This window comes from Plecotus auritus (genome assembly GCF_963455305.1).
Source record: "Plecotus auritus genome assembly, chromosome: 14".
Lineage (NCBI taxonomy): Eukaryota > Metazoa > Chordata > Mammalia > Chiroptera > Vespertilionidae > Plecotus > Plecotus auritus.
Genome location: NC_137780.1, coordinates 16,792,415 through 16,805,710, shown reverse-complemented (window position 1 = coordinate 16,805,710; position 13,296 = coordinate 16,792,415). Strand labels below are relative to the sequence as shown.

Here is a 13,296-nt window from a genome sequence, read left to right as displayed (position 1 = left end):
GGGCAGGGAGCGGCCCAGGAGCTGGGTGGGAGCTGGCAGAGCTATGCAGGTGAGCAGGAGGCAGGTGGGAGGGCAGGGAGCGGCCCAGGAGCTGGGTGGGAGCTGGCAGACTATACAGGTGAGCAGGGGCAGGTGGCAGGGCAGGGAGCGGCCCAGAAGCTGGGTGGGAGCTGGCAGAGCTATGCAGGTGAGCAGGGGCAGGTGGCAGGGCAGGGAGCGGCCCAGAAGCTGGGTGGGAGCTGGCAGAGCTATGCAGGTGAGCAGGGGCAGGTGGCAGGGCAGGGAGCGGTGCAGGAGCTGGGTGGGAGCTGGCAGAGCTATGCAGGTGAGCAGGGGGCAGGTGGCAGGGCAGGGAGCGGTGCAGGAGCTGGGTGGGAGCTGGCAGACTATGCAGGTGAGCAGGGAGCAGGTGGGAAGGTAGGGAGCTGCCCAGGAGCTGGGTGGGAGCTGGCAGAGCTATGCAGGTGAGCAGGGGCAGGTGGGAGGGCAGGAAGCTGCCCAGAGCTGGGTGGGAGCTGGCAGAGCTATGCAGGTGAGCAGGGAGCAGGTGGGAAGGTAGGGAGCTTCCCAGGAGCTGGGTGGGAGCTGGCAGAGCTATGCAGGTGAGCAGGGAGCAGGTGGGAAGGTAGGGAGCTTCCCAGGAGCTGGGTGGGAGCTGGCAGAGCTATGCAGGTGAGCAGGGAGCAGGTGGGAAGGTAGGGAGCTTCCCAGGAGCTGGATGGGAGCTGGCAGAGCTATGCAGGTGAGCAGGGGGCAGGTGGCAGGGCAGGGAGCGGCCCAGAAGCTGGGTGGGAGCTGGCAGAGCTATGCAGGTGAGCAGGGAGCAGGTGGGAAGGCAGGGAGCTGCCCAGGAGCTGGGTGGGAGCTGGCAGAGCTATGCAGGTGAGCAGGGGCAGGTGGCAGGGCAGGGAGCTGCCCAGAGCTGGGTGGGAGCTGGCAGAGCTATGCAGGTGAGCAGGGGGCAGGTGGCAGGGCAGGGAGCGGTGCAGGAGCTGGGTGGGAGCTGGCAGAGCTATGTAGGTGAGCAGGGGCTGGTGGGAGGGCAAGGAGCTGCCCAGGAGCTGGGTGGGAGCTGGCAGAGCTATGCAGGTGAGCAGGGGGCAGGTGTGAAGGCAGGGAGCTGCCCAGGAGCTGGGTGGGAGCTGGCAGACTATGCAGGTGAGCAGGGGGCAGGTGGGAGGGCAAGGAGCTGCCCAGGAGCCAGGGGACAAAAGGGCTGGGGTGAGCAGGTGGGTAGAGCGGGATCATAGGGCAGTAGGCAGAGGGGGCATTGTTGGCCAAGGGCTCCAGTGAAAAGGGGCAGGGGGCAGGTCAGGGGAGGACACAGCAGCCCTGGGCTGAGCCTAAGGGCCTGAGTGCAGGAAGCCAAGCTCCTGGCCGGGGTCAGTGCTGAGGCCCAGGGCAGGGGGCTGAGGCCCAGGGCAGGGGGCTGAGGCCCAGGGCAGGGGGCTGAGGCCCAGGGCAGGGAGCTGAGGGCCCGGGCAGGGTGCTGGGCTAGAGCTGACAGAAATGGGATTCAGATGGGCAAAGGCAGAGACTGGAGGACAGAGGCCTGAGCTCCTCTGAAGGCCCAGGAAGAGGTTTGGTGGAGGAGTTGGGGGCAGGGAAGGCTTGTGGGGAGCAGCTGGAGGGGGTGAGCCCGCAGGGCACTGAGAGGGAGGGCAGCCTCTGGGCTGGGAGCCCTGAGCAGCAGGCAGTTGTCCAGCTGAGCTGGGAGGGAGCTGGGGGATAAGGCAGGGCCTGAGCTAAAGGAGCCCAGGTGAGGTGGGGGGTGAGCAGGGAGGGGAGGGACAGCGAGCAAGGCCCTGGGGCTGAGCTGATGGGGCCACACAGAGGTCGGGGTCACTGACACCATGCAGAAGGCTGCCAAGGCCAGTGCCAGGCTCCAAGCCATGCTGAGTGGGCTGGACTGAGGAAGGACCCGGCAGGAGGGCTCTGGACAGGCAGGAGCAGGGGCAGCGCGGGGGCAGCACCAGCGCGGGGGCAGCAGTTCAACAGCACCTACCACGTGGGCAAGCATGAGAGACTGCTGGGTGCAGAGGCACAGCCTGGGCTGGGGGCTGCAGGGAGGAGCGGGGGGCCTCCCACGGAGGGGCTCCAGGTGGGGGTGGGGACCAGGCAGTGCCTTGGCTGCAGCGCTGACCCAGAAGGGCAGGGGCTGTGGGCTGTGGACAGAGGCCCACCCGCCTGAGGAAGGGACTCCTCGCCAGGGCAGGGCCAGGCAGGGCAACAGGGCAGTGGGCTCGGGGACCGTGGAAGCCAGGCAGAGCAAGAGCCACCGGTTAGGGCCCCGAGGCTCAGCGAGGACGAGGGGCTGGAGGCGGGGGGCTCCAGCCCAGGCAGCGCTGGCTGAGCTGCTGAGCCTGGCACCCGCGGCTGAGAGGCGCGAGGCCCCGGGTGGCAGAGCAGCACGGGGCAGCCGGTTTGCAGGCTTCTGGGAGCCCATGGGCCACGGGCATGGGGCTCAGCACTGTCCCAGGCCTGGGCCCCCGACGCCCTGCCCAGGCTTCGGTAGGGTGAGACCTGGCAGTCACGTGGGCCCTCTCTTACAGCCTCCACCACAGCCCCGTCAGTCTTCCCGCTGTCCCCCAAATGTGGCACCACATCCGGCTTCCCGCTGTCCCTGGGCTGCCTGGTCTCTGGCTACTTCCCGGAGCCCGTGACTGTGTCCTGGAACTCGGGCGCCCTGACCAGCGGGGTGTACACCTTCCCATCTGTCCTCCGCGCGGGCCTCTACTCTATGAGCAGCATGGTGACGGTGCCCGCCAGCTCGTCCGACCAGACCTTCACCTGCAACGTAGCCCACCCGGCCAGCAGCACCAAGGTGGACAAGATCGGTGAGCACCCAGCCACGGAGAGGCGTCTGCCAGGAGACAAACCACAGAGCAGGGATCGCTGCCCCAGCCCAGGGCAGTGGGGGGAGTGCAGATGGTCTCCCCAAGCTCGGGGAGGGGCCCTCTTGGTATCACCACCAGGCCCAGGACGGGCACAGGCTCTGGAGCCACAGGGTGGGTGCTGGTCTCAGACCTGCCAAACTCTGGCCCTGACCTAAGCCCAACCCCAGGGCCGTGCCCTCCGGGGCCCCGGTAACCCTCAGCCGTTCCCTTTGCAGTGCCCGTAACTGGTGGATCCACACCCACCGTCACCCCCTGCACGTGCCCACGTGAGTAGACCACCCCCAGGAGGAGGCCCATGGGGAGCGCCTGCCCAGGGGAGGCCTGCCCAGGGCTGACCCCTGGCCACTGTCTCCCACCAGCTTGTGAGACCCTGGGAGGGCCCTCGGTCTTCATCTTCCCCCCAAAACCCAAGGACACCCTCATGATCTCCCGGACGCCTGAGGTCACGTGCCTGGTGGTGGACGTGGCCCCGGAAGAGCTGGACGTCGAGTTCACCTGGTACGTGGACGGCAAACAGGTGAGCGCGGAGAAGGTGACGGCGCAGCAGCAGCAGTTCAACAGCACCTACCGCGTGGTCAACTCCCTCGCCATCGCGCACCAAGACTGGCTGAAGGCCAAGGTGTTCAAGTGCAAGGTCAACAACAAGGCCATCCCGGCCCCCATCGAGAGGACCATCTCCAAGGCCAGAGGTGGGGAGCAGACAGGGGGCCCGGGGCCGGGGTTTGGGGGCCAGCCCTCAACCTGGGAGTGACCGTCTGCTGACCCCATCCCACAGGGCAAGTCCGGGAGCCGCAGGTGTACGTCCTGGGCCCACACTCGGACGAGATGGCCAGGGACAAGGTCAGTGTGACCTGCCTGGTCAAGGACTTCTTCCCGCCGGACATCAGCGTGGAGTGGCAGAGCAACGGGCGGCCGGAGCCCGAGACCAAGTACTCCTCGACCCCGCCCCAGAAGGACCAGGAGGGCTCCTTCTTCCTGTACAGCAAGCTCACCGTGGACAAGGCCCGGTGGCAGCGGGGGGACCCCTTCACGTGTGAGGTGATGCACGAAGCCCTGCACAACCACTACACCCAGAAGTCCGTCTCCCGGAGCCCGGGTAAATGAGCAGCGCCCGGCGCCCGGCGCCCCCTGTACATACCCTCGGGCACCCAGCATTCAATAAAGCACCCAGCGCAGCCCTGGGACCCTGCGACACTGTCGTGGTTCTTTCCGGGGCGGAAGGCAGGCCAGCTCGCAGGCTGGTCGGCACCGCTAGGGCGGGACCCAGAGCCGGTGGGCCTGCAGGCACCAGGGCGGGATGGCTTCCCCGGGGAGCCACTCCTCGCCCACACCCCCGGCCTGCAAGGACTCGGTCAGGAGATGTGGACAGGGGCAGGAGATGCCCCTCAGGGACAGAAGGCCCAGGGTGCCCGCCTCTGATCAAGCCCCGCTGTGGGCATTGCCTGGTCTCCAGGGTGTCTTGTCCACTGATCCCCAGGGCTCCCGGACGTGGCTGTGCCCACACAGGAGCACACTGGCCCATGGTGTGGGACTGGCCCTCCGTGCCCTCGAGACCAAGCCTCCCACCCTCCCTCGGGCGAGGGGGCTCTGTGGGCCATGTCCCGCCTGGGGCCAGGCCTGTCCGCTCATGAGGACACCCACCCGATTGCCCCAAAGAGGCAGAGGTGGGCAGCCCTGGGGTCCCGGGCAGGGACTGTCCAGAGGCCACAGGGACACTGAGCCAGACCCGTGGAAAGCAAGGCACTCCCACAGACCAGCACCAGCACACGTGGTCACCTTCACACACACACACACACACACACACACACACACGTGCACGCACACACATGAACACATGCATGCACACGTATGCACACAGAGACAGGCCTTGCACTGCGGGGCCTCCCATGAGGCACCCTGCACAGGCCCAGACCAGAGAACAGAGCGGGTCCTGGGAACCCCCACCACGGACACCAGCCTGGCCCCACTCTCCCCAACGCCCCAGGGGTCACTCAGCAGCTCACCCCCACACTGACCAGCTCAGACGCCCCTCCCCCTTCCCAGGCACCTACACCCTCCCCACACACAGAAGTCCTCCCCACGCACCCACCGGCCTCGGGCCATCCCACTGTTCTGCACTCCCAACTTGGACCTGGCTCGGGCCCTTCCCCAGGCAGGGCCCTCCTGCCCTCTGACCCCAGGGGAAGCAAGCAGAGGGGCTGGTGGACAAGAGAGCAGGCTGGACAGCGGGTCAGCCCACCTTGTCCCCCAGGGACCCGTGTGAGTGGCAGAGAGAAGGGGGCAGCCCAGGCCAGGCTGAGAGCTGGGCCTGAGACGGAGGATGGGGGAGCCGGGCACCATGGGCCCCCGTGGCAGGGGCCCCCCATCACAGGGAGCCCCACACCAGCCCCCACAGCTGCCAGCCCCCGTGGCCCTGCACTGACCCCCCTCCCTGCGCAGAGCTGCTCCTGGACGAGAGCTGTGCCGAGGCCCAGGACGGGGAGCTGGACGGACTGTGGACCACCATCTCCATCTTCATCACCCTCTTCCTGCTCAGCGTGTGCTACAGCGCCACCGTCACGCTCTTCAAGGTGGGCCCCCACATGCCTCACATGCTCCATGCCACGCCCACATACCCCAAGCGCTTCACACGCCCCACACGCCCTACGCACCCCACATGCCCCACGCACCCCACACGCCCCACGTGCCCCACGTGCCCCACACGCCCCATGCCGTCCCCACGCCATCCCCACGCTGTCCCCACTCTGTCCCCACACTGTTCCCACAGTCCCTATACTGTCCCCACGCCATCCTCAAGCGCCCCACGTGCCCACTCACCCCACGCCATGCCCACACTGTGCCCCACACCGTGCCCATGCCATCCCCACATGCTCCATGCACCCCACGCCATCCCCATGCCATGCCCACATCTTCTCCATGAGTCCCACATTGTCCCCACGCTGTCCCCATGTTGTCCCTCACTGTCGTTCACTGTCCCTCACTGTCCCCATATTGTCCCTCACTGTCCCTCACTGTCCCTCACTGTCCCCATATTGTCCCTCACTGTCCCTCACTGTCCCCATATTGTCCCTCACTGTCCCCACATTGTCCCTCACTGTCTCCACATTGTCCCTCACTGTCCCTCACTGTCCCCTCATTGTCTCCACATTGTCCCTCACTGTCCCTCACTGTCCCCATATTGTCCCTCACTGTCCCTCACTGTCCCCATATTGTCCCTCACTGTCCCTCACTGTCCCCATATTGTCATTCACTCTCCCACATTTTCCCTCACTGTCCCCACTTTGTCCCTCACTGCCCCATGCTGCCCCCCGCCAGCCCACCTGGCCCCAGCCCCGCAGAGGCTGACTGGGCCCTTCCCCGCCCCGCCCCCCCCGCAGGTGAAGTGGATCTTCTCCTCAGTGGCCGACCTGAAGAGGACCATCGTCCCCGACTACAGGAACATGATCGGACAAGGGGCTTAGCGTCCCTCCCAGCAAGCGTCCGGCTGCCTCAACCCGCCGAGGCCCCCGCCCGCCAGTTTACCTGCTGCAACGCCTGCTCCTCTGCCCTCTGACCTCGCTGCCCTCTGACCTCTCCACCCTCGAAGCCCAGGCCACCCTGGGCCTGCACCCCGCCCTCTGGCCTCATGGCCATCATAGGCTGCGTCCCACCTGGGACCTGCCCCTTTGGAGAACCGAGTGGACAGCAGGTTCTGTTCCAACCTGAGCTGACGGATGCCCACCAGCCCCTCCACGCAGCTGGGGGTCGTCTGGCCACCAAGGCCTCCGGGTGGCGTGACCCTCCCCAGGACACTGCCTGGGCCACGTGAGAGTCTGTCCTAAAGGACAGAGGCCCGGCGCCCAGTGTGTGGGCAGGAGCAGGAGGCAGGGCTCCCGGGAGGTGCTGAGTCTCCGCCAGGAAGCTCCACGTGGGCCCTGATGGTCACTCAGCCGCCTCCACCAGAGCACACCCTCGGAGCGTGGCCTGGCGGGGCTGCTGCGGGGCCCGGGGGGCAGGATGGTACCACCCAGGGAGGGTGGGCATCGTCCCACAAGCCTCCTGGGGCAGGGCCTGGTGACCAGGTCCCAGCAGGTGGGACCCAGCCTCCCTGGACAGAGGCGGGACGTGGGTGTGGAGGTGCAGCGCGCCCGGAGGGCCCAGGTCGGAGCCCAGGCCTGAGTCCCGCCCCCTCGCCCTCCCAGGTAGCCCCTGCTCCGGGGAGCGGGGCTGAGAGCTGAGAGCACTGGGCGGAGAACGCTGCCTGCCTTGGGGACTGGCAGGTGGACAGACGTCCCAATCATTGGCACGTCCGGACGGGAAGGAGGGAGACACAGACCCCGTGATGCAGAGAGATGATCCCAAGGAAACGCACCTTGTAGCTTGGGCTGCTTTTTGTTTTCTGTTAAATTTTCTGGAGCCCATTCACTGTCTCTGCTGGTGTGCTCGGTGTGTTCTGTGTGTGTGTTTAACGACAATAAAAGCTCCTTAAACATCCATGCCTCACGGGATCTCCCTGTGCTGGTGCCTCGTGAGTCCACAGCCCATGGACGCGTGTGCGGGGAGAGGGGGCACCCTCTCCCAGCACCACGACCTGCCCCCCTCCGCCTTCTCCCGTCCCCCCTTCAGCCAGCATCCAGCCCAGCAGGTGGGAAGGCAGCCCAGAAACCAGGGGGCGCTGGGAGCCACACGGGTGTCCGGGGCTGGGGCAGGACTGGCCGTGGCCAGAAACAAGACACTGTGTGGGGGTCAGTCAGCACCCACAGGAAGCAGAACAGCACCCAGAGACTCTCCCTGTCCTGGAGCCCGAGTCCCAGGGCAGGTGCTGCGGGCTGGCTCCCCCGAGGCCTCTCTCCTGGGCATGTGGACGGCCACTTCCCCGGGGTCCTCACGTGGCCATCCCTCTGCGTGTCTGTGTCCCATCTCCTCTTCTTTCTTCTTCTTCTTCTTCTTTTTTAAAGCTTTTATTATTATTATTGATTTCAGAGAGGGAGAGGGAGAGAGAGATAGAAACATCAATAACAAGAGAAAATCATTGATTGGCTGCATCCTGCACACCCACACACATGCACACACACACAGGACCTCACACACACAGGTCCTCACACACACACACAGGTCCTCACAAACATGCATACACACACAGGACCTCACACACACAGGTCCTCACACACACACACAGGCCCTCACAAACATGCATACACACACAGGACCTCACACACACACACAGGCCCTCACAAACATGCATACACACACAGGACCTCACACACACAGGTCCTCACACACACTAAGGACCTCACATACACACACAGGTCCTCACACACACTAAGGACCTCACATACACACACAGGTCCTCACACACGTGCACACAGACATATAGGTCCTCACACACGTGCACACACACATGTCCTCTACACACACACACACACGCACACACTTGGGCACCTCCCACTGGGGCCCACTGTGTGCCTTGTGCCCGAGCCTTTGCTCAGACCCCTTCTCCGGTGCCCCCTTCTCCGGTGCCCCCTTCTCCGGTGCCCCCTTCTCCGGTGCCCCCTTCTCCGGTGCCCCCTTCTCTGGTGCCCCCTTCTCTGGTGCCTGCCTCCATGCACTCAGCAGCTCCCGCCCTCCTGCTCAGTGCCTCTCCCCTGAGCATCCAGGAGAGCACAGCACACTCCGTCCCACACTCACGCGGCCTCCCACTCAGGAGCCCGTGCGACTGTCTCCCAGGAGCCCGTGCGACTGTCTCCCAGGAGCCCGTGCGACTGTCTCCCAGGAGCCCGTGCGACTGTCTCCCAGGAGCCCGTGCGACTGTCTCCCAGGAGCCCGTGCGACTGTCTCCCAGGAGCCCGTGCGACTGTCTCCCAGGAGCCCGTGCGACTGTCTCCCAGGAGCCCGTGCGACTGTCTCCCAGGAGCCCGTGCGACTGTCTCCCAGGAGCCCGTGTGACTCCGGCAGGGCCAGTCCCGCCCACGTGGATGCCTGCGGACTCCATGGTGAAGGTGTGCAGGACCGGGCCTGGGACAGTGCTACAGGGCGGTGGGCGGCAGGGCAGTGTCACAGCATCAGCATGACTGGTGGCTGCATGACCTCCCACCTTCCCCCATGTTTCTATCAGACTTCCATAGTTTTGTGTGTCTGTCTGTTTTAGACACAATTTCAAAGAATAAGAGCAGGGATGCGAAGCTGTGGGAGACCCCCCAACATGAACATACACACCAAGGTCATGAAGGAGGTGCCTGCGCCCGGCCGGGGGGCGCAGTTAGTTGGAGCGCCATCCCAGGCACCAAGAAGATTGCGGGTCCCATTCCGCCAGGGCACATGCCCAGGTTTCAGGGTCAGCCCCTGGGCGGGGCGACCTCGAGAGGCACCCGATCAATGTTTCTCTCTCACATCCATGTTTCTCTCTCTCCCACCCTCCCTCTTTCTCTACAGTCAATAAAAACGCACCCTCGGTGAGGATTAAAGGTAAAAAGCATGTTGCTTGTGCACAGACCACCAGACCCACACACTCGGCTGCTTACGGGGACTTGGTGGTCAGCGCATGTGGCTTGTCAGGCAGTGGGAACGCGTGGGGAAGTGTGGGGAAGTGTGTGAATGCGTGGGAACGCGTGGGGAAGTGTGGGAATGCGTGGGGAAGCGTGGGGAAGTATGGGGAAGCATGGGGAAGTGTGGGAACGCGTGGGGAAGTGTGGGAATGCGTGGGGAAGCGTGGGGAAGTATGGGGAAGCATGGGGAAGTGTGGGAACGCATGGGGAAGTGTGGGAACGTGTGGGAAGTGTGGGAATGCGTGGGGAAGCGTGGGGAAGTATGGGGAAGCATGGGGAAGTGTGGGAACGCGTGGGGAAGTGTGGGAATGCGTGGGGAAGCGTGGGGAAGTATGGGGAAGCATGGGGAAGTGTGGGAACGCGTGGGGAAGTGTGGGAACGTGTGGGAAGTGTGGGAATGCGTGGGGAAGCATGGAAGGTGGGAAGGAGGCCTGTGACCGGACGCCTAGCTCTTGCCCCATGACAGTGAGCAGCGGGAGCCTGGCGGGACTCCTGCTCACATCCAGGGCTGATGCTGGAGGGAGATGGAGCAGGGGAGCTCATGGCGCCGGCAGCCATCTGCCTGGCTGACTCGTTTGGAAACAGGATCTTTGCGATGGAATTCGGGGCAGGATCTTGAGATCACACTCAATTTGAGGTGGGTCCCAAGTCCCATGACTGTGGCCTCCAAAGACAGCCCTGGCTGGCTTGGCTCTGTGGATAGAGCGCCAGCCCATGGACTGAAAGGTCCCGGGTTGGATTCCAGTCGAGGGCAGGTACCTTGGTTGCAGGCTCAATCCCTGGCCCTGGTCAGGGAGAGTGTGGGAGGCAACCATTCCATGTGTCTCTCTCACACTGATGTTTCTCTCTCTCTCTGTCTCTCCCCCTCCCTTCTACTCTCTCTAAAATTCATGGAAAAAATATCCTCGGGTGAGGATTAACAGCAAACAAACAAACAAACAAGAGGATATGGCACAGAGACGCCGGGCAGGAGGCCGCACGCAGACAGGTGGAAGCTGGGGTGGTGTCCAGCCCCAGACCCCGGAGCCTCCATGGAGCGTGCCCCGCTCACACCTGGCTGACTGCGGCTTCCAGAGTGCACGCAAACTCGCTCCTGCGGTTCATTGTGGCGGGAGCCGCAGGGCACTCGGAGGCTGGCAGCCGAGTTCTCCAGCCTCCGAAGACACAGCCTGAGGGGCGGTGCTGATGGCTCAGCCTTGGAAACCAGGAACGTCTGTTAAATAGCTCAGATCTGGAAACAGCCCAAGTGCCATCAGTAGACAAGTGGATAAAAAGCTGTGGTACATGTATACCATAGAATACTCTGCAGCCATAAAAAGAAGAATCTCTTACCCTTTGAGACGGCATGGAGGGACCTGGAGCATATCATGCAATGTGACATAAGCCAGTCAGAGAAAGACAAGTGTCACATGATCTCACTCATATGTGGAATCTAAGTAACAAAATAAACTGATGAATGGAGTAGATCCAAGACATGGAAGCAGGGAACAGAGTGCAGAGTATCAGAGGGAAGGTGGGGAGGGAGGGTGGGTGGGTGGGTAAGTGGGTGGGAGGTGATCAACCAAAGACCTTGTGTGCATATATGCATAACCCATGGACAGACAGTGCGGGGTGAGGGCCGGGGGCTGGGGTGGGAGTGGTTAGAGGGGGGGGTCAATGGGGGAAAAGGGGACGTATGTAATACTTTCAACAATAAAGATTTTATAAATTAATTAATTAATTAATTTCTGTTAAATGAAGGATGTGATAAGCAACTCAAAGGGATGGGGACTAACGGGGAGACGGTGGTCCCACGTTTAACAGTCACCATGGGTCAGCATTCGGAACGACTGCCCCGTGGATTCCCAAGATCCTGCCAATGAGCTTGCGTGTCTCTTGTGTCATACCTTCTTTGAAGGCCACTGGTCATTGGACTCGGGACACATCCCAAATCAAGTGTGATCTCGAGATCCTGAACCGAATTTCACTGGCAAAGACCCTGTTTCCAAAGGTCAACAGGGCAGATGGCCGCCAGCGCCATCGGCTCCCCTGTTCCATCTCCCCCAGCGCCATCGGCTCCCCTGTTCCATCTCCCCCAGCGCCATCGGCTCCCCTGCTCCATCTCCCCCAGCGCCATCGGCTCCCCTGCTCCATCTCCCCCAGCGCCATCGGCTCCCCTGCTCCATCTCCCCCAGCGCCATGGGCTCCCCTGCTCCATCTCCCCCAGCGCCATGTTCTCCCCTGCTCCCCTGCTCCATCTCCCCCAGCGCCATCGGCTCCCCTGCTCCATCTCCCCCAGCGCCATGTTCTCCCCTGCTCCCCTGCTCCATCTCCCCCAGCGCCATGGGCTCCCCTGTTCCATCTCCCCCAGCGCCCTGGGCTCCCCTGCTCCATCTCCCCCAGCGCCATCGGCTCCCCTGCTCCATCTCCCCCAGCGCCATCAGCTCCCCTGCTCCATCTCCCCCAGCGCCATCAGCTCCCCTGCTCCATCTCCCCCAGCGCCATCGGCTCCCCTGCTCCATCTCCCCCAGCGCCATGTTCTCCCCTGCTCCATCTCCCCCAGCGCCATCGGCTCCCCTGTTCCATCTCCCCCAGCGCCATCGGCTCCCCTGCTCCATCTCCCCCAGCGCCATCGGCTCCCCTGCTCCATCTCCCCCAGCGCCATGTTCTCCCCTGCTCCATCTCCCCCAGCGCCATCGGCTCCCCTGCTCCATCTCCCACCAGAGTCGGTGGCCTCAGGATGTAAAATGCCAAGAACACCTTTAGGAAACAATGTGAGGACCAGCACAGGGAGCTAAGGGGGCGCCCGAGTGCCTGCAGACACGCAAGCTCAGTAGCAATGGGAGCGCGTTCGCAGGGGGAGCGCGTTCGCAGGGGGAGCCCATTAGCAATGGGAGCCCGTTAGCAATGGGACCTCCTTAGCAACGGGAGCATTGATATCAGGACAGGAGGCATGCTGCCCCTCCAGGTGATGCTCTCCCGAGATCCAGACGGGAAGGCAGGGCCCACGTGCAGGGCCACCCTGGGTGCAAAGGAGGGCAGGAAGCCTGGGGTGGCTCTGTCAGTGCCAGGAAGGAGGTGGGCCTGGGGAGACACATGCATGTCACATAGGTGCAGGCACCTGCACACATGTGTACACATGTATGAACACAGAAACATTAACATCATGCAGACACATGCATCCACACGTGTGCACTGAGAGATATGTTCATGTCACACATGTGCACACACATGCACACCTGTATCACACAGCGAGGCACATGCATGTCATACAGATGCTTACACACATGCACGCTGAGAGACACATGTATGCATGCCTCGTAGACACACCCACACATGGTTATATACATGCCCACATACGGAAAGACACATGCATCACACACACATGCACACTTGTGTGCACTGGAGACATGTGTATTGTGCATGTCACACTGATTCACACGCTCACATACATGTGCACAGCTGAGACACAGCTCGTTTAGATGCAGGCTCTGTCCTGAGTCCTGAAGTACAGGACTGGGGCCACAGCAGGGCGGCCGAGGAGGCTGGGGCACATGCCTGCTGCGTATGGGGCACCTAGGCCCAGCCCTGAAGAGAAGGGGTGGCTCAGGGGCGACTCCTCGGGGCTGGGGCAGGGAGACAGCCCCAGGGAGGAAGGAGCAGAGCCAAGTGGGAGATATTCTCCTCCAAGTCCAAGGGCCTGTGGAGGCGGGCGGGGGCCTGTGGAGAATGGAGATGGGCAGGGGCCTGTGGAGGCGGGCGGGGGCCTGTGGAGGCGGGCAGGGGCCTGTGGAGGCGGGCAGGGGACTGCCAGGTTCCCTTGGGTATGGGGGGCTTTCAGGGGGTTCTGAGGACACACAGGCCTGTGGGACACGTCCATGGCGGGAAGGCGCACA

General features: G+C 63.5%; 1 gene segment (V, D, J or C); it reads left to right on the top strand.

The window, feature by feature from the left end:
- LOC308238770 (immunoglobulin gamma-1 heavy chain-like) overlaps positions 1-4,088 on the top strand; it is a 143,042-nt gene extending 138,954 nt beyond the window's left edge. Inside the window, exons 4-7 of the C gene segment in view lie at positions 2,553-2,837; positions 3,113-3,163; positions 3,257-3,586; positions 3,673-4,088.
- Positions 4,089-13,296: the final 9,208 nt, after the last annotated feature.